The sequence below is a fragment of the Piliocolobus tephrosceles genome, chromosome X, assembly GCF_002776525.5.
Source record: "Piliocolobus tephrosceles isolate RC106 chromosome X, ASM277652v3, whole genome shotgun sequence".
Taxonomy (NCBI): domain Eukaryota; kingdom Metazoa; phylum Chordata; class Mammalia; order Primates; family Cercopithecidae; genus Piliocolobus; species Piliocolobus tephrosceles.
In genome coordinates this window covers 64362835-64389179 of record NC_045455.1, presented here as the reverse complement: position 1 = coordinate 64389179, position 26345 = coordinate 64362835, and positions in this window count along the sequence as shown.

Genomic DNA, 26345 nt, shown 5'->3' with positions numbered 1-26345 from the left:
GGTGGCTTATACCTGTAATCCCAGCACTTTGGGAGGCTGAGGCGGGCGGATCACGAGGTCAGGAGTTTGAGACCAGTCTGACCAACATGGTGAAACCTTGTCTCTACTAAAAATACAAAAATTAGCCAGGCATGGTGGTGTGCACCTGTAATCCCTGTACTCAGGAAGCTAAGGCAGGAGAATCTCTTGAACCCAGGAGGCGGAGGTTGCAGTGAGCTGAGATCGTGCCACTGCACTCCAGCCTGGGAGATGGAGCAAGACTCTGTCTCAAAAAAAAAAAAAAAAAAAAAAAAAAAAAATCGTGTGTTTTGTTGATTGTCCTCAAGTTCAGAATCAGAAGGAAACGTTGACTGTTCTCTGTGTTCACTGAGCATTAAGACAAGAGGAAAGGCAGTTCAAAGATAGCTGAGGCCACTATGGTGGATTCCTTGAGAGTGTGGAATCTCCTTAGGTAGTAAATTTGATGCAGAGCCTGGGACCAGCAGCCACATTGTATAAATGGTACAGAGATGGAGAGCAACCCTAAGTGACCCAGGTATTCTTTCCACTATGAGGAATTGGGGCTTTCCTCTGCAAATTTTTGATGAGTTGGTCTCATTTTATAAATATTAAAATACTTAAAAATGAGTAATACTGACACAGGTGCCAGTAAAAAAGAGGAATCAGCCGGGCGCAGTGGCTCATGCCTGTAATCACAGTACTTTGAGAGGCTGAGGCAGGTGGATCACCTGGGGTCAGGAGTTCAAGAGCAGCCTGACCAATATGGTGAAACCCGTCTCTACTAAAAATACAAAAATTAGCCAGGTGTGGTGGTGGGTGCCTGTAATCCCAACTACTCGGGAGGCTGAGGTAGGAGAATCACTTGAATCCAGGAGGTGGAGGTTGCAGTGAGCTGAGATTGCACCATTGCACTCCAGCCTGGGCAATAGAGCAAGACTCCATCTCAAAAAAAAAAAAAAAATCATTCTCAAGGATTATGAAGAGATGTAAAACAGAAGTGGGGCTGGATAAACTTCCTTCAAGAGCTGGGTCCTTTGTGGCTGGGCGCAGTGGCTCAAGCCTGTAATCCCAGCACTTTGGGAGGCCGAGGCGGGCGGATCACGAGGTCAGGAGATCGAGACCATCCTGGCTACATGGTGAAACCCCGTCTCTACTAAAAAAACTTAAAAAAAAAAAATTAGCCGGGCGAGGTGGCGGGCGCCTGTAGTCCCAGCCACTCAGGAGACTGAGGCAGGAGAATGGCGTGAACCCAGGAGGCGGAGCTTACAGTGAGCCAAGATCGTGCCACTGCACTCCAGCCTGGGTGACAGAGCGAGACTCCATCTCAAAAAAAAAAAAAAAAAGAGCTGGGACTTTGCAATCAGGCATGCATACCTGGTTTTCAGCCGAGTGACCCTGGGTAGGTGACCTCATCTCCTGAAACCTCACTTTCTGCATCTATAAAATGGGGAAAGTATCAGTTCCTTCCTTATAGGGTTGGAATAAGAATTGATGAGGGAACACATATAATGTGCTTAGCACACTGTCTGGCACATCATATTTAATTAATCCTAATTATGATTAACTTTTTAAAAAGTAGTTTAGAAAAGCTAATTAATGCCTCACTTAATTACAACTCTTAGACATTAAAAACATTTAAAAATGCCTCAGCATAGATGTTCAATGGGAAGACTTTTGTCTGTTCTCAGTTAACCCTCCTGGTATTTAAATAGTGAGCATGTGTTGAGGGGCAGGCATCCATTCTCATTTAGCAAAGCCCTTTTGAATGGGTAGTTCCTTTAGCTGGCTCTAGGAGAAAGCCCTATCGTGTGTCTAAATGACCTACATTATTTGGAAAAGCAAACAAAGCTGGATTGATCTGAGTTGATTGCTTTCAGAAACAATAAATTGGCTGGATTCAACGATTTCCTTCTTTCCTCCACCAGCCAATTTTTGGGTAGATATAGCTTCATTATAAAATCTGACCGAGCTTAACTCTATATAATTCAATCTCAAAGTATAAACAATCTGGAATCTTTTGTGGAAGATCTTGAATGATTTCTGAACAGGAGATGGAAGCCTGAAGAACCAGAGAGTGAATGCATTCAGGTTTTCAGTGGCAGGTGACCTTGATTAGCACACAGCAACAAACCAATTGCTGTCTCCTGAAACTGACCCCTCTCCCTTGGTGGATGAGTTTGATCCATGCTACTCTCTCTGGAAGGATACTGGAAGAAACCTCAGGGATGAGAGGAGCCTAACCTTTCATTCTGTAGATGAGGAAGCTGAGATCTAATGAGTTTGCATGACCAGCATCTATTACTCTACAATATTTTCCTCTTGGTTCCAATGCCATGCCATGCTCCATTTTCTTCAAACAAGAACTATTGGGGGAAATTTTCAATCATTTTCCAGTTTCCATGTTATTCACAATAAAACACAGTTATCTTTATTAAAAACATAAAAACATCAGTTTTTTAAATCTGGGTTTATCCATTTGTTTCCCTGGGAGACAGCGGGGAAGAGGCACAGGGTCTGGGGGTCGAGGGCCTGGGAGGGTGGTGCCAATGGGGAGGGTGAAGAAGACCTTTACTGCCACCTTGTGGTCACCTGGGGCCAAATAGGGTCACTCCTCTGGAACCTCCCCCTCTGTCTAGCTTCTTCGGCTGCTTGCCTGAGTTCTTTATCAGTGCAGTCAGCATTGCTTCAATGAAACTTTTAAAATAATTTTTCTTCCAGTGCATTTCCACTTTCTTTAGCCCAGGGAAGGGGAAGTTGTTGAAAGCTAGCAAAATTCTGTATGCTGAAAAAACATCTGCAGGAAGGAAGAGGTCAGAATCCAGAAAAGACTCTTAAGAAATGTTTAAGAGCCTTGCAAGATCCTTGTCTCATCTTGCAGCATCTCTCCACAAGAGAGAGATTATGGGGCAAAAGTCAGGCCTGAGTTGGTGCCTGTCATTATTATCACTTGGTCAACTGAGGAAGTTAGGACAGATGAGGATTCATTTATTATCTCATGTATTGGCCTTGTTTGCAGTCCAATTTAGTTCTCACATCACATTCTGCTAGTCTCAGATTCAACAGCATCAGTTGAAATACTAACAATATTTTTCAGTGCAAAAGAATGACTTTCAAGGTATGTATTATGGAAAGGATTATAATAAATTAAATGCCTAAACTGGCAGAGTGCAAACAATTTTGACTCAGATCTAAATGTTTGCACTGGCTGTTTAAACATTTAATTTGTTAGAATGGAAGTAGCGGCACAGAATAAGCATGTTAATTAACATTGGGCTCTAGCAATGTGAGTCATCCCACGGACACAGAGCGTGACAAACCCGGATGGCAAAAGTCAATGTGCGTTGACTTCTCATTCTCCAAATGAACATTTTACATCTTTAAACCCTGCAGACATTAGTGGTTTTTAATGAATTGTTCTGTCTTTTTGAGGTGACTTTTAGATGATGCCGTAGTACTGTTAGTCTGGGAAACAACTTTGCCAATTAAGTTGCAGGGAAGTTATCACCGCAGATAATTGATTAAAGTGATTATACGGCAAATCCGTTCCATGCTTTTACATTAAGAAATAGAAACATGTAAAGAAGAGGTATAAAAACAAAACCTTGAAATACCAGTTTATCAAAAACCAAAAATCTCCATTATCACCATCATGTTACCATCACCACTGCCACCACCGCCACCATCATCACATCTTTCGGGGCTATGGAATAGCTAGGCCCACATTTCCTGTCTGGCCCTGGTTCTACATGGTAGAGTTATGGTAATATGATGCTGGTTAAGTCACTTGTCTCCTCTAAGCTTCAGGTTCCTCATTTGTAAAATGAGGGCCTTTTTATCGGTTAGGGTAAGCTAAGCTGATGTAGCAAAGAGGTCCCCAAATAGGGTGATTTACATAAGATAATAGTTCATTGCTTCTTAGAAGTAACCCAGTTGTTTCAGGCTGGCAGGGGAGCACTTGGATCCCTTACTCAAACATCTTCGGTGACTCCTTACTGCCTGCAGAACTCAATTCAAGATCCTTCACAACCTGACCTTGACCCACACTTCCAACTTAGTCACTCATAGCCTTTCTACTTCCATCTGTGTCTTTTCTGTCCTGTTCCCTCTGCCTAGAATTCTCTTTTCTCCTTCACCTATTGACATTGTATGCATTCTACTTGACCTACCTCAGAGGCTGCCTCCTTTCTAAAGCCTTGTAATTCCCTGCCTCTTGCCCCTTTCTATTACCTTTTGTAACACTCATTATTTCTTCCTATGCCTTCCCATATCTTTGCCTCCTGTATAGTATCACATTCCATTGGCCTTATAATTAAATCAGTTATTTATGCAAATAGGTTTTATGTTTTCGGAGGCAACAGACTGCATATTATTTATCTTTGTTCTCCAACTTCTCTCTCCTTCCTTGCCTTGCCCAATATCCAGCATTGTTGCTTGCCCAATAAATGTATGTTGAACTGAACGGAGTAAAAAAGTTGTTACAGATAGAAAAAACCCAGTCATCAAAATAGCAACCATTTGTTAACTCAAGGGGCCAATTAGTCAATGAGCTATTCTTTGGAAAATTCCAGATGTGAATTAAAACAGTTCCAATTAAACTCATATCCTGTGCTAGACCCAGAAAAGCATACAGAAATACTCCTTGGGCCTATATCCACATAGAATAATGTGCCACTCATGTTTTTTAGGAAGAACATGATTCCTGAGACTGCTATTATTTTTCTTAAAGCTTTTATCCATGAGCCATGTGAAAAGAAATTGTATATTTGCCTTGGATGTAAGTCCATGGATGTTGTATATCATATGCTTTAAGTCTATCTCCATTTGTGGAATTTCTGTCTTCATTCTACCCCATTTTAGCCACATCAGAATCTAAGAATTCATTGTCTGAAGGAGTCTCATTTTAGATAGTAAGTGAGCTCATGGGATCAAGTGCAGGGAGCTCAGAGCTTCGGGCCCTATATGGGTTTACTGCAGAGTTGGGAAAACTTGTCTATTTTCCTCAAGCCTCACTCTTCTCATTTGTAAATGGAACAGCTACAACCTCCTCCTTCTCACAAGGCTGTTTGCACAAATGATGGCAGCTCATTAGTGAAGTGCTTTGAAAAGATGGTGTGGAATCCTACAGGGTGCTGTTGAGAGGCTAACCTCCAAGCTTTTATGAGAATGGATATGAAAACCATGCATCTGCTTGTTCCAGTCACTGGGTGCACATGAACAGTCCCTTAGTTGTATTTATCAGGCTCGTTTTTTCCTGAAGAAAGAAATTAAATTTGTTTTTTCAAATTTTACAAATATAACCACGAGTTGGTCTGCTTGAATGAATTTCAAATCATAATTTAGATAATGTCAAGATGGCAATAAAACTTATGAAATAGAGCAAGGGTGGTGAAGAGAGCAAGCAGGAGGGAGACATTGAGATGACTCCACCTTTCTGTCTGGCAATTTTCTTTTTCTTTTCTTCCCCCTCTATGCCTTTCCATTCCCTTATGCACATAAACCTTTCTGCTCCTCTTCATTTAAATGAATCTGGCCGGGTGGCATTAATGCTTGTAAAAATAAATGGAAACTGCAAAGACAGATGTAGAGTCTGTCACCCAGTTCAGGAATTTTCAATTCTTTGTAACTGTCATCTTACAACTCACCTAGGATTGAAACTAATGGAGCCCAAAATGGTGAAGTTGAGGACGTCTGAGTGTGGTGCCCACACCTTCCTCTCCTCCCCATATTTTCCCATTTGATTCATTTATTCCAGCTGGAGTCCCTGCCAGGTTCTACTCTTATACCAGTCTATGTGCAGTGAGAACTCAAATATGAACAGGGCCAGTCTCTGCTTATAAGGAACCTGTTTACCAGGAAACAGTGTTTCAGGAAGACAAGATTTAAGCCCAAGTATTAAACGGAAATGGTACAATTTTTTTTTTTTTAGACGGAGTCTCGCTCTGTGGTCCAGGCTGGAGTGCAGTGGCCAGATCTCAGCTCACTGCAAGCTCCGTTTCCCGGGTTTAGGCCATTCTCCCGCCTCAGCCTCCCGAGTAGCTGGGACTACAGGAGCCCACCACCATGCCTGGCTAGTTTTTTGTATTTTTTTAGTAGAGACAGAGTTTCACTGTGTTAGCCAGGATGGTCTCGATCTCCTGATCTTGCGATCTGCCCGTCTCGGCCTCCCAAAGTGCTGGGATTACAGGCTTGAGCCACGGCGCCCAGCCAAAATGGTAGGAGGAATTTAGAGAATGCAAACGGCTTTTGGGGTGCCTCAGAAATGATACCCCATGGCTTATGCTGCTGGTGCGTAAGACAGGACCGGCTTGTAAGAAAGAATTTATCATCTCCATATACAAAGGGGAAGGCCTTTGGAATAAAGCTAAATAAATAGCCCCTCCCTCAGTACACACACACATAACACACACACACACACACACACAGATAGGTGAGAAATAACAATTGACACTTGCATTCATCAGGGGCCATTTGGCCACAATTTGCTCAAGTTGGTTTAGGCAAAAAGGAAAATTTGTCTCACAGAGTCCAGGAGCAGAGATAACAGTGGGGCTCCCATGGGGCTGAACAGGGCTCAGTTCCTGAACCGAACGCCACCAAGAGGCCTCGGGGCTCTGCTTCTCTCGGTCAGCTTGATTTATTTTTCTCTTCTCAACTGAGTGATTTTCTTAAGTCACACATGCACCAAGCATTTCTGCCTCATCCCTGATCTTCAGAGAATCCCAGAGTCCCCAAGCCAAATTCCCCCAATAAGCAGTTCTGATTGACCAATAGGATTATTCTAAAGATGGTTATTTGACCAAATTGGTCCAACCAAGTGGTCTCTTTTAGATCGATTATCTTTGGTCAGGGGTTTCAGCAGAAGGCTAGGAAAGCCGTTTCTTGAGAAGAGAATGTGTAGAGAACAGAGAAGTGAGATCTCTGGTTCAACATTTAAATTTTGATTGTTTATGAAATGATATACAGTGTGAGGATTTTCCAGGTTGTTTGATTTTACATCTCCCTTCTTTTCCTAACCTTGAACATTTCACTGTTGGCTTGGGGAAAATTACTTTACTTTTTTTATCTTCATTTTTGAGACAGAGTCTTGCTTTGTCACCCAGGCTGGAATGCAGTGGTGCAATCTTGGCTCACTGCAACCTCTGCCTCTTGGGCTCAAGAGATCCTCCCATCTCAGCCTCCTGAGTAGCTGGGACTCCAAGTGCCCAGGTGCGTGGGACCATGCCCAGGTAATTGTTTTGTATTTTTTGTAGAGGCGAGGCTTTGCCATGTTGCCTAGGCTGTTCTCGAACTCCTGGACTCAAGTGATCCACCTGCCTCAGCCTCCCAAAGTCCTGGAATTATAGGCATGAGCCACCACAGTGCCCAGTCTACTTTACTTCTTAATAACACTATGGTTTAAGTAATAGTTTAACAAATAGAGGCTGATGTAAGAAATGTATGTTTCTCTCCTGGAGCCCACAATTTAGTGGGGAAGACAGATAAAAAACGAAAACAGAAACAAAAATACCCAATAGTAAACAAAATAATTACAAGTTGTGTTAAGCGAGGAAAGAGAATATTGAATTAGAAAATATGGATGAGAGAGGAGGGGACCTATGCACCTATTTGAGGTACAGTTACAGGAGGGCTGTTCCAGGAAGTTGACTTCTTGGTAGACTATGAAAGGACCCATTATGAAAAAGGTAGTAGGGAGGATGCACTTGAAAAAAAAAGTATCTCGGCCAGGCGCAGTGACTCACGCACTTTGGGAGGCCGAGGCGGGTCCCAGCACTTTGGGAGGCCGAGGCGGGTGGATCACGAGGTCAGGAGATCCAGACCATCCTGGCTAACACGGTGAAACCCCGTCTCTAGTGAAAATACACACACACACACACACACACACACACACACACACACACACACACAATTAGCCTGGCGTGGTGGCAGGTGCCTGTAGTCCCAGCTACTCAGGAGGTTGAGACAGGAGAATGGCATGAACCCGGGAGGCGGAGCTTGCAGTGAGCCGAGATCGCGCCACTGCACTCCAGCCTGGGTGACAGAGCAAGACTCCGTCTCAAAAAATAATAATAATAATAAAAAATTTTGCTCACATCACTCTTATATGTAAATTAAATTCCAGCAAACCGATGCCTTTGTAGTGCTCCTTGGGGAGTACAATATATAAAATAATTTATGTGTGCTTAGGAACACAGCTTGCTTTCTCTCCAGTTCCCTCAATGCAGTAAAAGGAAATTAAAAATCACAAACTGGCCGCGCGCAGCGGCTCAAGCCTGTAATCCCAGCAATTTGGGAGGCCGAGACGGGCGGATCACGAGGTCAGGAGATCGAGACCATCCTGGCTAACCTGGTGAAACCCTGTCTCTACTAAAAAGTACAAAAACAAACAAACAAACAAAAAGAGCCGGGCGAGGTGGTGGGCGCCTGTAGTCCCAGCTACTCGGGAGGCTGAGGCAGGAGAATGGCGTAAACCCGGGAGGCGGAGCTTGCAGTGAGCCGAGATCGCGCCACTGCACTCCAGCCTGGGCGACAGAGCGAGACTCCGTCTCAAAAAAAAAAAAAAAAATCAGAAATTGAGAAAAATTCCTCAAATGAATGAGATTGGAAAGAGCTAAGAAAACCTTCCTACAAAACTCACCTAGACGAAGACTACTGTGAAGTCAGAGTAGAAGGAGAGAGAAACTCTGAACTCAGCTTCAGCATATGCAGTAAACAGGCGGAGTCCTGGGGCAGCTGTTAGAAAATTAAGGAGAGCTGCATTCACACCAGAAAGGCAAGTTACAACTCTTACTAAACCTCCGACAGAACAGAACAGCAAGGCTGGCAAAACACACAGGAGGGGAAAGTGTCCTGCAGGGGACAGCTTCTGAAGTGACTGGAGGGCTTGGGAGGCAAATAACCAAGGTATCCTTGAGGAAATTTCAGACTTCATGAAAGATAGAAAGAGGCGAGAAATAGGCCAGGTGTGGTGGCTCACGCCTGAAATCCTAGGACTCTGGGAGGAGTTATTCACTAGGAAACCAGTTGTAGTTCTTTCTAATCCTCTTTCCCTCCAAACCTGCTTTGCTGAAAGTTGCAGAAAAGGAAGTGTGTGACAAAAAAATGGAAAACTTCAGTGTGGATCAGATGACGTCAATCCATAGTCGATTCATGTTAGTTTGTCATGTGGAAACAGTGATTTTAAGACCCACTGATTAAAAACAAACAATTCCTAAGTGTATCTGGGAGATGCAGTTTATTTGTTAATTAAAAAGCTTTTTTTCTCAGTCTCTTAAATTATGGCTTTCATGTAATAAGGATATTTTTAGTGAAAAGTTGTTTTCCTTTCAAATCACAGACCTTTTAAAAAGACTTAATTTGAACAAGTACCTTTTCATTTGACACTTTTCCTGTTTCTAAACTTAGGAAATCCAGAATAGCATTTGACAGAAACTATGTTTTCAATTTATCTTTGACATCTGTCCCATTCCATTTTGCTTTGTGACTTTATTCAATAATAAATTATCTTAGAAAAAAAAAAAAGAATGTAGAGCAAAACTACAAGGAGATGAAAAATATAGGGAAAAGTTAATACAAAAAGGATCAGTCCAGGAAGGCCCAAAACACCAATTGAACAGGAATTCCAGAGTCAGAGAACAGAGTCAGATGCAGGAAGGAGATAATGGAGGAAATATTTCTTCAAGCTAAAGAGAGACAAGAATCATTTATTTAAAAGGAGCCATTGAAAGCTAGTGGAACTAATATAAAAAGATCCACACCAGAAAATACTGGTGAAAAGAAAATTTGAAATGTTTCCAGAGAGCAAAAGAAATTCCATTTACTCTAGTGGATAATAGTAGTTACAGTTTTAGCTTTCTTGTTTGCTTTTTTCTCTCCTTTCTTCCAGTAAAAATGTCTGTCCTCCCTCCCTCCCGTCCTTCCATCCGCCCTTCCTTCCTTCCTTCCTTCCTTCCTTCCTTCCTTCCTTCCTTCCTTCCTTCTCTTTCTTTTCTTTATTTTCTCTCTATATGTCATTCAGATGGGACTATGAATTTCAGGACCACCCCAACCCAGGCCACAGGGAGAAGCCCAGGACCTACACATGACTAATCAGAGAATCCCACTTTCTGGCTAGAGTGATTAGCTCAGAATGGACATGGCACCAAAAAGAGCTCACTCCAAGTCCTCCCCAGGATTTTCATGTGTTAATGGGGAAGTTGGTTTCTTTCCTTTGGGGTTATGTGGCTACAGGGATGTTGGCTACAGCTGCATGTAGTTGTCTTTCTTGCAGAGGAAGCTTGTTGCAGTAGTACAGAATGAGCCAAACATACAGAAAGAAATACAGATAGAGTCACAAGACATGGAAGAGAACCCCAATGGCACCATTTGAACTACTCAGCCATACTTGAGGCCAGCTCCACCTCTGGACTTCCCAGGGATGAGTCACCAAATTCCGTACTTTGCTGTAGGCAGTTGAGTTGTTTCTCTAATATGCACCTGCAAAGAAAGTTCTGTGTGAACTTTGAACCTAGAATTCTATATCCATTCAAACTATTATTCTAGTGCGAGGGCAAAATAAAGACATATTTAGAATGTGTAATGACTCAGAAAGTGTTCCACTCACAGAAGTTTTCTGAAAGAATTTCTTGGGAATGAATTGTAGCAACAAGAAAAAATGGATTCAAGATGTAAGACTATGGAATATGCAAAATAATGTTAAGCAAAGTCATCAGTGAAAGTTGTGATTAATCTAAATAAATATGATGCATAGTAGAAATTTAGTTCCACAGTACTCTGGAACTAAATTTCTGAATTACTATGACACAGGAGAGAATGGTAGGACAGAAACGCTGTTAGTGTCTGAGAGTTTCATATCATTAGGGAGAAGCTACAGATAGTAAATCTAGGCATGAATAGTAAATTTAAATTTTATTCATTTGTCAAAATGTACGACAACTACTAAAAAAATAGAAATAGGATGTGTAATTTCCAAACCAATAAAGGGGGAAAAATCCCAATCCAATAAAAAAGGCAAATGAGGGGAAAAAATAAATAACAAAACACATGGAAAGAGAAAGCATAAAACAAGCTGACAGGAATAAATCCAGACACAACAGGGATCACAGTAAGGGTGTGAGTACGTCAAATGCTGGAGTGTGAACATTGTGAAGGCAGGGATTGTAATTGGTTTTGTTCACTGCTGAGTCCTTCAGTTAATATTTGTTGAATGAATGAGTGGATAGATGTTCTAAGATTTGATCTTCAACAATCCTGTTTAATAAACAGATCTTGGCTTTGCAGATGCCGCCAAGAGCCCCATACTACCAGCCATGGTCAACCCCACCATGTTCTTCGACATGGCTGTCAAAGGTGAGCCCTTGTGCCACGTCTCCTTTGAGCTGTTCGCAGACAAGTTTCCAAAGACAGCAGAAAACTTTCGTGCTCTGAGCACTGGAGAGAAAGAATTTGGTTACAAGGGTTTCTGCTTTTATGGAATTATTCCAGGATTTATGTGGTTTGTGTGTCAGGGCAGTGACTTCACACACCATAATGGCACTGGTGGCAAGTCCATCTATGGGGAGAAATTTGATGACGAGAACTTCATCCTGAAGCAAATAGGTCCTGAACCCTCACGTCCCCAAACCAATTACTTGTCCGTGGCAAATGCTGGACCCAACACAAATGGTTCCTAGTTTTTTATCTGCACTGCCAACCAAGACTGAGTGGTTGGATGGCACACATGTGGTCTTTGGCAAGGTGAAAGAAGGCATGAATATTGTGGAGGCCATGGAGCACTTTGGGTCTAGGAATGGCAAGCCCAACAAGAAGATTACCATTGTTGACTGCAGACAACTCTAATGAGTTTGACTTGTGTTTTTTCTTTTTACTTTTTTGTTTTAGATGGAGTTTCACTCATTTCCCAGGCTGGCGTACAATGGTGTCATCTCGGCTCACTGCAGGCTCCACCTCTGGGATTAGGTGATTCCCCTGCCTCAGCCTCCCGAGTAGCAGGGATTATAGGCACATGCCACCACACCTGGCTAATTTTGTATTTTTAATAGAGATGGGATTTCACCGTGTTGGCCAGGTTGGTCTCAAACTCCTAACCTCAGGTGATCCACCTGCCTCAGCCTCCCAAAGTGCTGGGATTACAGGAATGAGCCACCATGTCTGGCCAACTTGTGTTTTGTCTTAACTACCACACCATTCCTTCTGTAGCTCAGGAGAGCACCCCTCCACCCCATTTGCTTTTAGTATCCTGGAATCTTTGTGCTCTCGCTGCAGTTCCCTTTGGGTTCCATGTTTTCCTTATTCCTTTCAACGCCTAGCTGGATTGCAGAGTTAAGTTTATGGTTATGAAATAAAAAGTAAATAACAACAACAACCACAAAAACAGATTTTTATTTTATTTTATTTTTGAGACAGAGTCTTACTCCGCCCAGGCTGGAGTGCAGTGGCACAATCTCGGATCACTGCAACCTCTGCCCCTCTGCCTCCTGGGTTCAAGCGATTCTCCTGCTTCAGACTCCCGAGTAGTTGGGACTACAGGCATGTACCACCATGCCTGGTTAATTTCTGTATTTTTAGTAGAGATGGGGTTTAGCCATGTTGGCCAGGCTGCTCTCAAACTCCTGTTCTCAGGTGATTCACCCACCTCGGCCTCCCAAAGTGCTGGGATTACAGGTGTAAGCCACCATGCCTGGCCTAAAAAACAGATCTAAATCAAATAAACAACTCACATATACCATATGCACACACATTATGGTTGGAAATGGATAGGGAAATATTTCCCAGGAAAAGATTGACAAAAAGAGCAAGTATCGTCGTTTTGGTATCAGATAAAACAATGTCAAGGTCAAACACATTAAACCAAATCAAGAACAATATTTTTATAACCTGGCTAGGAAATGCAAGCAAATCAACTGACAAAGAGTTGGATCCTATAAGATAGGTCAGTAAGATGGCTAGGCACAAAATTAACCTCTACAAATTAATAGCTTCTCTATATACTAGAAATAACTAATTAGAAAACAAGAGGGATAAAAGATTCAACTCATATTCACAACAATAAAATGCACAAAACACTAAGAATACTGATATGATAACCTTAACAAGAAATGGGCAAGAGCAATAATGAAAAAAAACTGTAAAATGATGATGACAAAATTATTATAAAAGCCAAGAGTCGAACCCTGAAAACAGAGAGACACACCTAAAATGGAATTACTCAACATTGTAAAGATGACAGTACTCCCCAAGACAATCTTTGGAGTCACTGCAATCCAAGTAGAATCCCCAGAATTTGGTAAACATACACTAAAATTAATCTGGGGGAGAAAAAGCATAAGAATAACTGGGAAACATTTTGATAAGTAGTGGAGGAGAGACTTGCCCTACCAGGTATCAAAATATGATCCTCAAGTTTAAGAATTAAACTTGTGCAAAAAGTGACAGATTATTAATACAGAATAGAGGATCCAGAAACACAAATCAATTTATGGCACTTTAGTTTTTGATGAAAATGGCATTTCGGGTAGTGGGAGGTGATGTCCAGAGCGATGTTGGGAAAAGTACCTATTCATTTTGAAAAGTAAAGTTGGAATTTAACCTTGTGCCAACACAAAAATAAGTGGGTGAGATATTAAAAAGCTAATCATAAACCTAAACTTTAAAATATTGGAAAAATAGGAGATTTAAGAAAAATTATGCTGAAATGGAGAAGGCCTTCTTATGTAAGACATAGATTAAAAAATAGAAAACAAAAAATGGATAGATTTGACTACACAAAACAAAACAAAACAAAAAAAATCCAAGACACAAAAATTCTCTGTGGGAGGAAGTATTTGCAGGATATAAAATACACAAAGCATTAATGTATATTATACTTAAAGAACTCTCATAAATCAACATACAATCCAAAAAAATGAACAAGGGACATGAATAAGCAATTCACAATAGAAGAAATACAAAAGTCAATATATATGTGAAAAGCACTCAACATTATTAATAAAAGGGAAATGCAAATTAAATAAGAATGTGATGTCAATTTTTATCCACACTAAGATTGAACACAAATTTTAAATGATAGAAACCATTCAATAATATCACATATATATCAGTAAGCTTTTTGGTTGTAGGTAGCATAAATGCATGATTTAAACTGCCTTGAAGAGTTACTGAATTTGTTATTTGACATAACCGAATGTCTAGAGATATGGCCAGTTCCTGGTGCGGTACCTTCAGTGACTTATAATGACCTTTCTTTATTGCTCTGCCAAGATTCATCCTAAGGCTGTAACTCTTAGAATGGTAAAAGGATTAAGGCAGTTCCAAATACTACATCCAGTCCTGAAAAGTTTCACAAGAAGAGGGGATCTTTTCTCTTGTGACCCTTTTAGGAATAAGGAAACCTTTCTAGAAGTTTCCCCAGGCACATTTCCCTTCATGTTTCATTAGCCCAGAATTGGGTCACATTTCCCTCCCTAAACCCATCTCTGGAAAGGGAAATGGGCTTATCCTTATCACCTGAATAAGGAGCCATCCACCATGACTGCTTTAACAAGGGCATGGGGAAATTGGTACTCTCACTCGCTACTGAATTGGTTCAGCCTATCGGTATCTTCCAAAATTCAAAATTCGTATGTTATTTGAATTATCACTCCAAGGCATCTCTATAGCTGCAGAAATACTGGCATGCTGCATCAGAAACATTTGCAAGGATATTCACTACAATGATGCTTATCTTAAAAATTGGGTATCCTCTGAATATGCATCTGTAATGGAATGGTACATTCACACTGTGCGATATAAGCAGCAGTTTCAAAAACTCTTTTAAGCATAAGTGAAAAAATCAAGTTATAAAACTGTTACATTTATGTTATAAACGCACTTAGAGATGATAACTATTTTCATACAAATGCATAGAGAAGGCACTCAAAGGATACATGCCTTACTTTCAAGGAGCAAAGTCAGGATGTGGAGTATGTAGATGATTCTTCTTATTTATTTGTTTGACTTTTTAGTCTTACCATAGTGGCTTAGTCCATAAAGACATTTATTGTATTGACATTTATGTATCTCACATAAAATTCTGGAGGTAGATGTTTCATTTTATGTGTGGGTGGCAAGGCAGTGATATTACTAAAGACCCCAGCTGTGTTTATCTGCTCAGTCATTCTTAGCATATTGGCTTAAACCAATATTTTTATTGATACACATATTTGTACATATTTATGGGGTATATGTGGTATTTTGTCACATACATAGACTGTGTAATGATCAGGTTGGGTATTTGGGCTGTCTATCACCTCCACTATTTAACATTTCTATATGTTGGGAACATTTCAAGTCCTCTCTTCTAGCTATTTTTAAATAGAATACATTGTTGTTAACTATGCTCTCAAAGATTAGAACTTATTTTTTGTATCTAACTGTATATTTATACTCATTAAGCATGTTGGCTTTTTACTCTTAGGTTTATTAGAGAGGGTCCCAAACTTTCTGGTTTGTGGTACCATTAGTGTCTCAGTGATTTTTTTTAGTGGTGCCACTAGGCCAAAATACCTAAAATTTATGTTTATTGGGTAATTATTAATAGGTCCAAACAATTTAGTAAATATTCATGACCTAATAATTTAGTAGCTATTTGAAAAAAATAATACACATAAATTGAAAGACAAAGTATTTTCATTTCATTGGTAAATAACTGTGATTACTTACTAACGGGATCCATAATTCCGACAGGCACTATACAACTTCTCGAACTTTACTGCTATCCTCAACTCCCATTGCATTTTCATTTTTGCACAGTACTTTTAAAAAACCACAACTGCTGAAAACTCCATTTCACAAAGATATGATATCAATAGGAATCTAGTGCAATCTAATGTTGAAAGCATGAATTGTCTGAATCTAGCGTTTTCATGATGCTTGATATATTGATTATCACTGTTTTTAAAATTTTCCTATGCAAATTTACATTGTGATGCCTCTGGAGTTCACTGTAGCATTCCAGGGTCCTTGGTGCATGGTTTGGGAACTGCAGGTTTATCATCTTGTAGCTGCAAGATGGTTGTCTCATCTCCAAGCATGCATCTCTGTACAACAATGTTCATGCGGGAAGAAGGTACAAGTTTTCTTGTTACTTCTTTCATTTCATTTCAAGTTTATTGCAATAGAATTTCATAAAACAAAGTGCACCTATTTTGAGTATATGGCCAGATAAGTTTTGACAAATGTATACATCTGTCTAATCTTCACTACAATCAAGATACGGAAGACTTTCATCACCCCAAGAAGTTCTTTTGAGCCCTTTTCCAGTCAATCTCCCCACCATCCCCCAGCGATTAGTGATCTGCTTTCTATCACTATAGATTAAATTGATCTTTTCTAGGTCTTCATAGAAATGGGACACAAAGTATGGACTCGGGTGCTGCATACTAATTCTGAGACTCATCTATGTGGTTGCATGGGTCAGTAGTTCACTCCTTCTCTTGCTGAGTAGTAGTCTGTTGTTTGACTATACCACCATTTGTTCATCCATTCACCTGCAGGCAGACATTTGAGTTGTTTCCAGTTTATTGCTGTTATATGGTTTAGCTGTGACCTCACACAAATCTCATCTTGAATTGTAGCTCCCATAAACCCCACATGTCATGGGAGGGACCCGGTGGGTGGTAATTGAATCATGAAGGCAGGTTTTCCCATGTTGTTCCCATGATACTAAATAAATCTCACGAGATCTGATGGTTTTATAAAGGGCAGCTCCCCTCCACGCACTCACTTGCCTGCCATCATGTAAGACGTGCCTTTGCTCCTCTTTTGCCTTCCATCATGATTGTGAGGCCTCCCCAGCCATGTGGAACTGTGAGTCCATTAAACCTCTTTTTCTTTACAAATTACCCAGTCTCAGGTATTTCTTCATAGTAGTATGAAAATGGACTAATACAGGCTGGTATGAGTAAGGCTGCTCTGAACACTCAGGGACAAGTCTTTGTGTGCATGTGTGTTTTTATTTGTTTTGGATGATCTCTCTCTCTCTTTTTGTAGAGGGCAAAATTATTTCTAGAGTCCCCATAGCAGACTTTCACTTATGTATCATTGGTCAGTCCTGGTCACCTTCACATCCCCAAACCAATTACTAGAGAGGGAAATGGAGTCACATTGGAGCAATCCCTTGACATCCTTTGGAGTTGGGGGATTGAGGTCCTCCCAGGAGCGAGTTGCCTCCCTGAATAGTCAGCCTTACAAACACAGGAAAAAGGAAGGAATAATTCTTGAGTATGCAGCCATCCGTGTCAGTCACATTACTTTACCCGTGAGTATTTTTACTACAGAATATGGTAGTAGCATTATTTACATTTCACAGTGAGTCTGTTCTCTGTGTCTCATAAAGGTGCTTAAGCAGATCCATTGCCAACAGATATTCAACAATAGTCACAGGAATAAGCAGAGAAGAGAAAAACATAAAAAAAAGTTGACAGAAAGAAAATTGCTCTGGGGAATATGATATGAGGGCACAAGCGTCATATGGAGAGAATTTTACCAACTGGCTGCCAGATGTGGGCCTGCCCTGGGCTGAGGCACAGCTGGTCTGCCCTACAGTAAATCAGATGTGGGAGGCAAGTGCCATCTGGCACATAAACTTGGCAGAGCCTGGAAAGACAAGTGAACTCACGTGTGAAGCACTTATTATTATGGATGAACATGAGTGGAGCCCTGGCACCAGCAGCAGGGCGAGCTGTCTCCTTCCCCTTGGGTCTTAGGTCTCATCTTCTGCTGCTGCCACAGCATGGCCAGCCGAGGGACTCCCTGGCCCTCAGCACCTCTCCTCTGGTTGAGGCTGAACTGTGCTTTAGTTATGAGGAGCTAAGGAGTTTGGCCTTTTAATCTCAGCCCTCATTTAGCATTTCTTCCCTTTCTCACCCATCTTTCCCTTATACACTCTTCCTAAGAGTTTCCCTTCCTTGCTAAGCTTCTCAAGTGCAGGGACCAGATCTTGCATATTGTATTCGCTGTTTCTGCTCCTGGCATTCTGCCTTGCACAAAGTAGGTGCTCAACAAGGCATTGCAAAAATGTCTTGGCCACAGATAAAGACCAGAGGGAATTATTGTGAAAGCGGAGTTTCCACCCTCCATTCTTTGCATCATTTCCAATTATCTGTTGATTGGTAACATCTAAGAAGGATCACAGCAAATATTGTACATGTTTAGTGCACATTTCAGTTTGTTAACCTTGCCCTAAAGGATTCTGTTAACCATAATTCTGATGTATCCACTACTGAGAATCATAAAATGTTTGAGCTGAAAGACACTCTAGAGGTGAGCATTTAAGAGGCCCAGAGATTTGAAGGACTTGCACAAGGCCATACTGGAAACAGAACAGAACAGTTATCTATAACCCACCTTATTCCTGCAAGAATTTAAGCTGGTTTTTTTTTCTTTTTTCTTTTTTTTTTTTTTTTGAGACAGAGTCTCGCTCTGTCGCCCAGGCTGGAGTGCAGTGGCGTGATCTCAGCTCACTGCAAGCACTGCCTTCCGGGTTCACGCCATTCTCTTGCCTCAGCCTCCTGAGTCGCTGGGACTACAGGTGCCCGCCACTGCAAGCTAGGTTTTAAGGATAAGTAAAATATAAGCTAGCAAAATTACAATTAGGAACAAAAGAAGAAAGAGCATAACTTAAAAATGAACTGAGAGTAAGATCAAAATAGAAATATATACCAAAAAGGGCACCCGCAGCAGGTTAGCCCCAAACTTGGCTCTAAACATGTAAATATCAAAACAGGAAAAGAAACCTGGTTACATACAACATTCATGATGTGCATGAAAGTAAAACAGACCAGTAACTCCTAGAAGTTGAATCACTGTCGGTACCAGTACTTGACAGGCATCACCCATAAAAAGAGCTCCGTGGGTTATAACAAAGGTCCTCCGCAATATCCCAGTGATGCACAGAAAAAGCATCCCTTAGTGCAGGACTGGTAGCTGATGGCAACTCAGCAAAGCTCATTCTGAAAAAAGCACTCTATGTGGGTGTAGGGGAGAACTAAGAACCAAATCCAGGATTACCAGTGGAAGAAAAAAAGCTTGCCAAATTGAGATGTGAAAGAATTGAACTCAGAATTCTGTGACATCAGGAGTACAATAATAATTACTGTTCTTAATTATGACCCAGAGGCACTGTAGGCTCCAAAGTATTTTCTGAATCATCTAAGAGATTTTTTTTTAAGTTCAATCTGGTTTCATATTAATTTAGCACTTAATTAGCTACTGTCGTCTGTTCTAGCTGTTACTTCATATGTTTGTTTTATCCCCTTCAATTAGATTGTCATTTTCTTGAGGGCTGGGGTCTACATATAGGGCAAGTGCCAACTTACTTAACAAATGTAACATGAATTTCCTAAAGTTGACTATAGAGGTGAAATCTCTGCATGAGGAATGACTGCTGGACTTTTTAGCCCTGATTCTTTTGAGCTCTTTGTGAATTTCTGTTTCTATCACGACAATAGGAGGTGGTACTGCTTTCTCCATTAATACCATCCCTTATTCCAGTCCCTTAACATCCCATGGCAGATTTTAGACTAATTTTGAATATTAAATAACACCTTATAAAGAGGCCTAAAATAGTAAGAGGAAAATAAATATAGCATGTGAAACTATAGGATCTAGTTTACAACCATTACCAACCATGACTAACATCAACATCAATAGGAACTGACAATGTAAGTACTGGGAACCCAGATCTAGAGCCAAACTACCTGGGTTCAAATCCTAGCTCTACCGTTTACTAGCTATTTAACTTTGGACAGGTTACTTAACCTCTCTGTGCCTCATTTTTCTCATCTTTAAAAAGATAATTGTACTTACCTCACAGAGGTATTATGAGGGTTAAATGAACACTTATAATAGTGCTTGAACATAGTAAATATACATTGGCTATTAATATTATAACTAGGCACTTTTTATAAGCCGTACACTTTATATATAATATTTGTTAATTTAATCTTCACGTAATGCTCTACTTCAGTAGTTCTCAAATGTTTTGGTTTGTAACACTCTTGAAAATTATTGAGAACTCCAAAGGACTTTTGTTTATGAAGGTTTTATGTATATACTTTATGTATATACTTTAAATAATATATATACTTTATGTATATATATTATTTACTGTATTAAAATTAAAACTGAGATTCTTAAAAATATTAATAACTAATTTAAAATAATGATGAACCCAATGTGCATTAACAAAATAATATAATTACTATTTAAAAAGTATCTTTTCAAAACAATTTTATGAGAAAGGGGCATTGTTTTACATTTTTGCAAATTTCTTTAATGTCTGGCTGAATAGAAGATAATTGGATTCTCATAATTGCTCCTGTATTCAAGTTGTTGCAATATGTTGTTTTGGTTTAAGTATATGAGAAAATCCAGTATCATATAGACATGTAGTTGGAAAAGGGAAGAGTATTTTACTAGCCTTTCATTTATTTGTGGCCCTCTTTGTGATCCTCTGTACCAAAACTTTATAAGTGGTAGTATTTTATAGGTTAGTGCTGGAATCTGAAACCAGATTAATGAAATTTTCATTGCTTGTTACATTGGTCTGTCTTGCACTTTAAACAGATCATTTACCTACGCATGACTTTGTTACATCATCCACTGGCCACTGGGAAAATATTGATTCACTGAGTCGTGTAGATCAACTAAATTTTGAAACATTCACATTTGTTAGTATCATCACAAGCAGAGAGCTCTGTGTTTTCTTTCTTTCCTTCTCTCTATCTCCCCCTCCTCTTCTCTTTCTTTCTTTTTGAAATTGGGTTTCACCATGTTACCCAGGTGAAATCCTAGGCTCAAGTAATCCCTTTGCCTTGGCCTCCCAGAGTGTTAGGATTACAGGTATGAGCCACTGCGCCCAGCTGGGCTAGTGCTTTTCCTTGAGACAACCATAGTGCTTCTGAGCACAGCAGAAATGTTCTCTGCATACTGTCCATTTTGTCACACAGAATGTTAAAAAGACATATACTCAATGGTTGAGATTTAATGAAAGTAATACTTATTACTGATCCATCAAGGTCATTCTTAAGGACATTTTTCCTGTAAGTTCAAGACATCCAGTGATTAGTAGTGTGGCACTCTTGTCTTGATTGGTACTAGGGCACCTGTAGTAGTTTCACCCACTATTTCTTTTGTATCATCAGAGCAAATGTCAACCCAGTGAAAAAGGCAAATAACATCTTAGTATTATTATGAAAATTGTTTTATCCTAGTGGACCTTCCAGAAGATTCTAAAGAATCTCCAGAAGTCCAATAATCATACTTTGAGAAAGACTGCTTTAACCTTCTACCTCCTCAAGGTTACTGCAAGCTCATCCAGAATCTTTTACATCCAGACCGAATAGACTGAGAACTAATCCCCTCTCGAATCTACCCGAAGGCCACTGTATTAATCTGTTCTTACACTGCTACAAAGATACTACCAGAGACTGGGTAATTCATAAAGAAAAGAGGTTTAACTGACTCACAGTTCTGCATGCCCAAGGAAGCCTCAGGAAACTTACTATCATGGCGGTAAGGGGAAGCAGGCACGGCTTACATGGCAGCAGGCGAGAGTGTGTAGGAAGTGAAGGGAGAAGATCTCCTTATAAAACCATCAGATCTCATGAGAACTCACTCACAATCATGAGAACAGCATGGGGGAAACCGCTCCCATGATCCGATCACCTCCCACTAGATCTCTCCTGCAACACCTAGGGATTACAATTCAAGATGAAATTTGGGTGGGGACACAAAGCCTAACCATATCAGCCATAATCTGAATTTTCCTTTTCTGTCTCTTCCTTAGATATTTGGTGCTTGAAAGGATAAGGCCTTTCAAAGTGAAAGGAGACCATGTTTACTCACAGGAGCATGGCCATATTAGACTGGGTGTGAACATCATATAGTCAACATCCATAAAGACGTGCTTACAGGCAGTGCCAGGGAGGATGCTCATTTATGTTGTCAGTGCCCTCTTAGAGACAGATCCTGGCCTAGTGCCAAGCCCGTTGTAGCATAAACACTGCCTTGTAAGGGTTGTTCTTGTAGTCTCCACATCAGCAAAATGGGAATGGTGGCGCCAACACTGACGCGGTCTCTGGAGAAGAGATGGGCTTTCAGAGGCGTCATCTATCATCCCAGACCTTCATATGCTTCTCTCTGACTAGGATACCCACGCGCTCATATCTTCAGTCTGTGATCATGGTCACCATTCATATGCTGATCTTTATCCTATTCAGAGCAGTGCTCAGTTGGGGATAGGAAGGTGGGGGAGAGAATGGGGGCAGTGTTATATTACAAAATAAAGACCTATGGAAGCCCTGGGCAAGATAATAAATAGAGTGATCTTTCAAAGCAGGACGATTTTGTTGCAGTTGAAAATAAAAACAAATATATAACAAACACTTGTGTGCCGCACTAACCAGAATTGACAAATGCGAATGTTTTGTCATATTTATTGTAGATCTATTTAAATAAAAGAACTAAAATATTACAAGTAAGATTTTAGTCCCCTAAGCCTATATAATTTAAATATTCATTTCACATTTATTTTGAAGAATGGCAGAGAGCTGTGTGAGGCAAGTGCAGAGGAAGATAATCACCCTCTTCTCCTAGCAGTTCAGCTTTCCCAAAACTTGCCTGCCCACTCAGCAAACAAAAGCAACACAATTTATGATAGTTGCCCCTTGGAAGGCAGTTTAGCAGCCAACCTCCCCTCCAACCCAATGTGCCCGAGCCCCCCTTTCCAAAATGCCAGCCACACAGGACTCTTTCTGAGAGGAGTTCTGGAAATTATAATTTTCTGGATTTCATTACATTTCATGGGGGTTTGGAAGCTCATTATAAATTGGTTTCCCATGCACCGTCTGGGCCTGCACATTCCTTTTGTCTGGTTGGAACTACTTAAGCCTAGCAATCCCCACACGGATGACTTGGTCAAGCAAATGGCAATTGTCTGTGTCTACAGCTTCAGGAGTAAGAGAGAGCACAAACAACCTAGTTTTGCTTTTATTTTTCCTCCCCACATCTCCACAGCTACAGTAAATCAGATCGCCTGACATTTCTTTTTAGCTGCGTCTGAATCTAATGCCCTCAGCCTAGAAATTTCCGTTATATCACCCAGTGCGTGGCAAGAGCAATGGGCTTTTCTGATTAGTGAAGCTGAAGAGTAGAAATGAATCACAGCGCCTTTGTATTCTAGAACTTGAGTCCGGGATGAATGAATGCGGGAGGTTGGCCAAAACACAACCCCGGTGACTCAATTCTTAAATGATTTACAATGAACATAAGTCTGGGGACTTATGATGAATAAATATCTCCATTTAACAAGCATTAAAGAAAGAGGTAAGGTGGAAGGCCTAGTAAGGGGCTGGGAAACCACCTGCTTTTGATAATCTCAAAATCTCAGTTTCCCTCTCTGTACGATGGACCGCTTATCCTCATCGGCTCTTCTAGGGCTATTGTGAGCAGTATATTTTAGAAGTGACTGAAGGTGGTTTGGAAAATACCTTACAACATATCAAAGGCAATTTCACTGGGTCAAGACTTGGGCTTTATACCATAAAAGGAGAAAATAACAGCCTTAGTCTCCCAGATCAGCTAAGCATCCAACAAGGGAAGCAGCAATTATTCTGGCTCTTTCAGAAAGTTGGAAGGAATTGAGGGGCTCTTATAAGCCAACTGGGATAAGAGGTAGAGCGCTAAACTTTCTGTCATTTGAGAATCAGGTAAAGCAGGACAGGATCCTAAGAACATCTAGAGAGAGGAAGAAAAAATGCACCAATAATTTACATAAAGTCATTGTACTGGTCAGGGTTCTCCAGAGAAATAGAACCGATAGGATACATATAGGTACATAAGGGGAGATTTATTATGGGAATCGGCTCATGTGATTATGGAGGTTGAGAAACTCCACAATATGCTGTTCCCAAGTTAAGAACCAGGAAAACTGGTTGCATAATTGAGTCCTTGGCCAAAGGCCTGAGAACGACGTGGGAGTAGGGGGTGGGGGAGGTGTCTACTGATGTCCCAGGGCCAGATAGTATGGATGTCCCAGCTCAGTAAGAGAAAACTTGCCTTTCCTCCACACTCTTGTTCTATTCAGTTCCACAGTGGATTGGACGATGTCCACCCACATTGTTAAGGGCAAATCTTTACTCAGTCTATTGATTCAAATACTAATCTCTTCCAGAAACACCCTCACAGACACACCCAGAAATAATGTTTTACTATCTGGGCATCCCTTAGCCCATCCAAGCTGACACCTAAAATTACCATTAAAATCATCAACTAATAGGCTTGGGAAAAAACTTAGAAACGGCCTGATTCAACCTCCAATCCAGATGCCTTCCACTCCCACCTCATTCCATCAGCTGTGTCTAGCCTTTGCTTGAAAGTTTCCAGTAACAAGGATTTACCACCTCTAGAGATAGCCCATCCCAGTTGTGGGTATCTTGCATCATTATGAATTGTTTACCAAGTCTCCCTCACAAAGCATTATTGCATTGAGTCCCCTCATCTCTGAATCCTTCCTCTCTGAACATGCCACAGTTGCTCTGTGTTCCCAACAAGGTGTATCACTCAGAGCTGTGCTTGGCACTCCAGAAGGGGCCTGGCCATCTGTGTGCAGCAGGGACTGCTTATCAGCAGACTTCCCTATGCTCTCTTTGCCTCCTTCTACACCTCCTATCCGAGTGCTGTGATGGGGAGGGGGAGGGCTGAAAAAGGGAGGAGGCAGGAAGCGGTGTTGATGATACCTTGGTAGATGAGACAAGGGCCCTGCCTTTTATTAATTTCTTTTTTTTTTCTTTTCTTTCTTTCTTTTTTTCTTTTTTTGAGACGGAGTCTATTTCTGTCGCCCAGGCTGGAGTGCAGTGGCATGATCTCGGCTCACTGCAAGCTGCCTGCCAGGTTCACACCATTCTCCTGCCTTAGCCTCCCAAGTAGCTGGGACTACAGGCACCCGCCACCATGCCCGGCTAATTTTCTTTTTGTATTTTTAGTAGAGATGGGGTTTCACCATGTTAGCCAGGATGGTCTCCATCTCCTGACCTTGTGATCCACCCGCCTCGGCCTCCCAAAGTGCTGGGATTACAGGCGTGAGCCACCACTCTGGTCCGGGCCCTGCCTGTTTAACGGTAACCTCCACACTCACCATTTTACCCCTTCTTTACTCAGGGGATTTATGCCTGCTCTTTGTGTTTGTGACAAGCATTGACTTGTCAGAGAAGTTTGAACCAGAGTGATTCCATCTTGAATAGGGGCTGGATAAAATAAGGCTGAGACCCACTGGGCTGCATTCCCAGGAGGTTAGGCATTCTAAGTTACAGGATGAGATAAGAATTCAGCACAAGATACAGGTCACAAAAACCTTGTTGATAAAACAGGTTGAGGTAAAAAACCTAGCCAAAACCCACCAAAACCAACATGGCAATAAAAGCGACCTCTGGTCATCCCCACTGCTCATTAGACACTAATTATAATGTATTAGCATGCTAACAGACACTCCCACCAGTGCCATGCACCATGGCAGTTTACAAATACCATAACAATGTCAGGAACTTACCCTATATGGTCTGAAAAGGGGAGAAGAGGAACTCTCAGTTGCAGGAATTGCTCACCCCTTTTCTGGAAAACTCATGAATAATCGACGCCTTGCTTAGCATATTAACAAGAACTAACCATAAAAATAGCCAACCAGTATCCCCTGCGGTTGCTCTACCGATGAAGCAACAATTCTTTATTTCTTTACTTTCTTTCTTTTTTTAGACTGAATTTCACTCTTGTGCCCCAGGCTGGAGTGCAATGGCGTGATCTCGGCTCACTACAACCTCCGCCTCCCAGGTTCAAGTGATTTTCCTGCCTCAGCCTCCCGAGTAGCTGGGATTACAGGTGCCTGCCACCATACCCAGCTAATTTTTGCATTTTTAGTAGAGACAGGGTTTCACCATGTTGGCCAGGCTGGTTTCGAACTCCTGACCCCAGGTGATCCATCTGCCTCAATCTCCCAAAGTGCTGGAATTACAAGCGGGAGCCACCGCACCTAGACTGTTCCTTTACTTTCTTAATTAAACTCGCTTTCACTTTACTCTATGGGCTTGGCTGAATTCTTTCTTGCACGAGATCCAAGCCTCTCTTGGGGTCTGGATCTGGACCCCTTTCCAGCAACAGAATCAAACATTCTGAAGATAGTGATTGAATGTTATATTCTATAGCTGGGTAAAACCTGACCAAATCATAGCAGTTCAGAAGGTATCTTGGTCCAACACTGCACAATCTCTATAATGCAGTGGTCCTCAAAGGGTGGTCATTGGACTAACTATATTGGC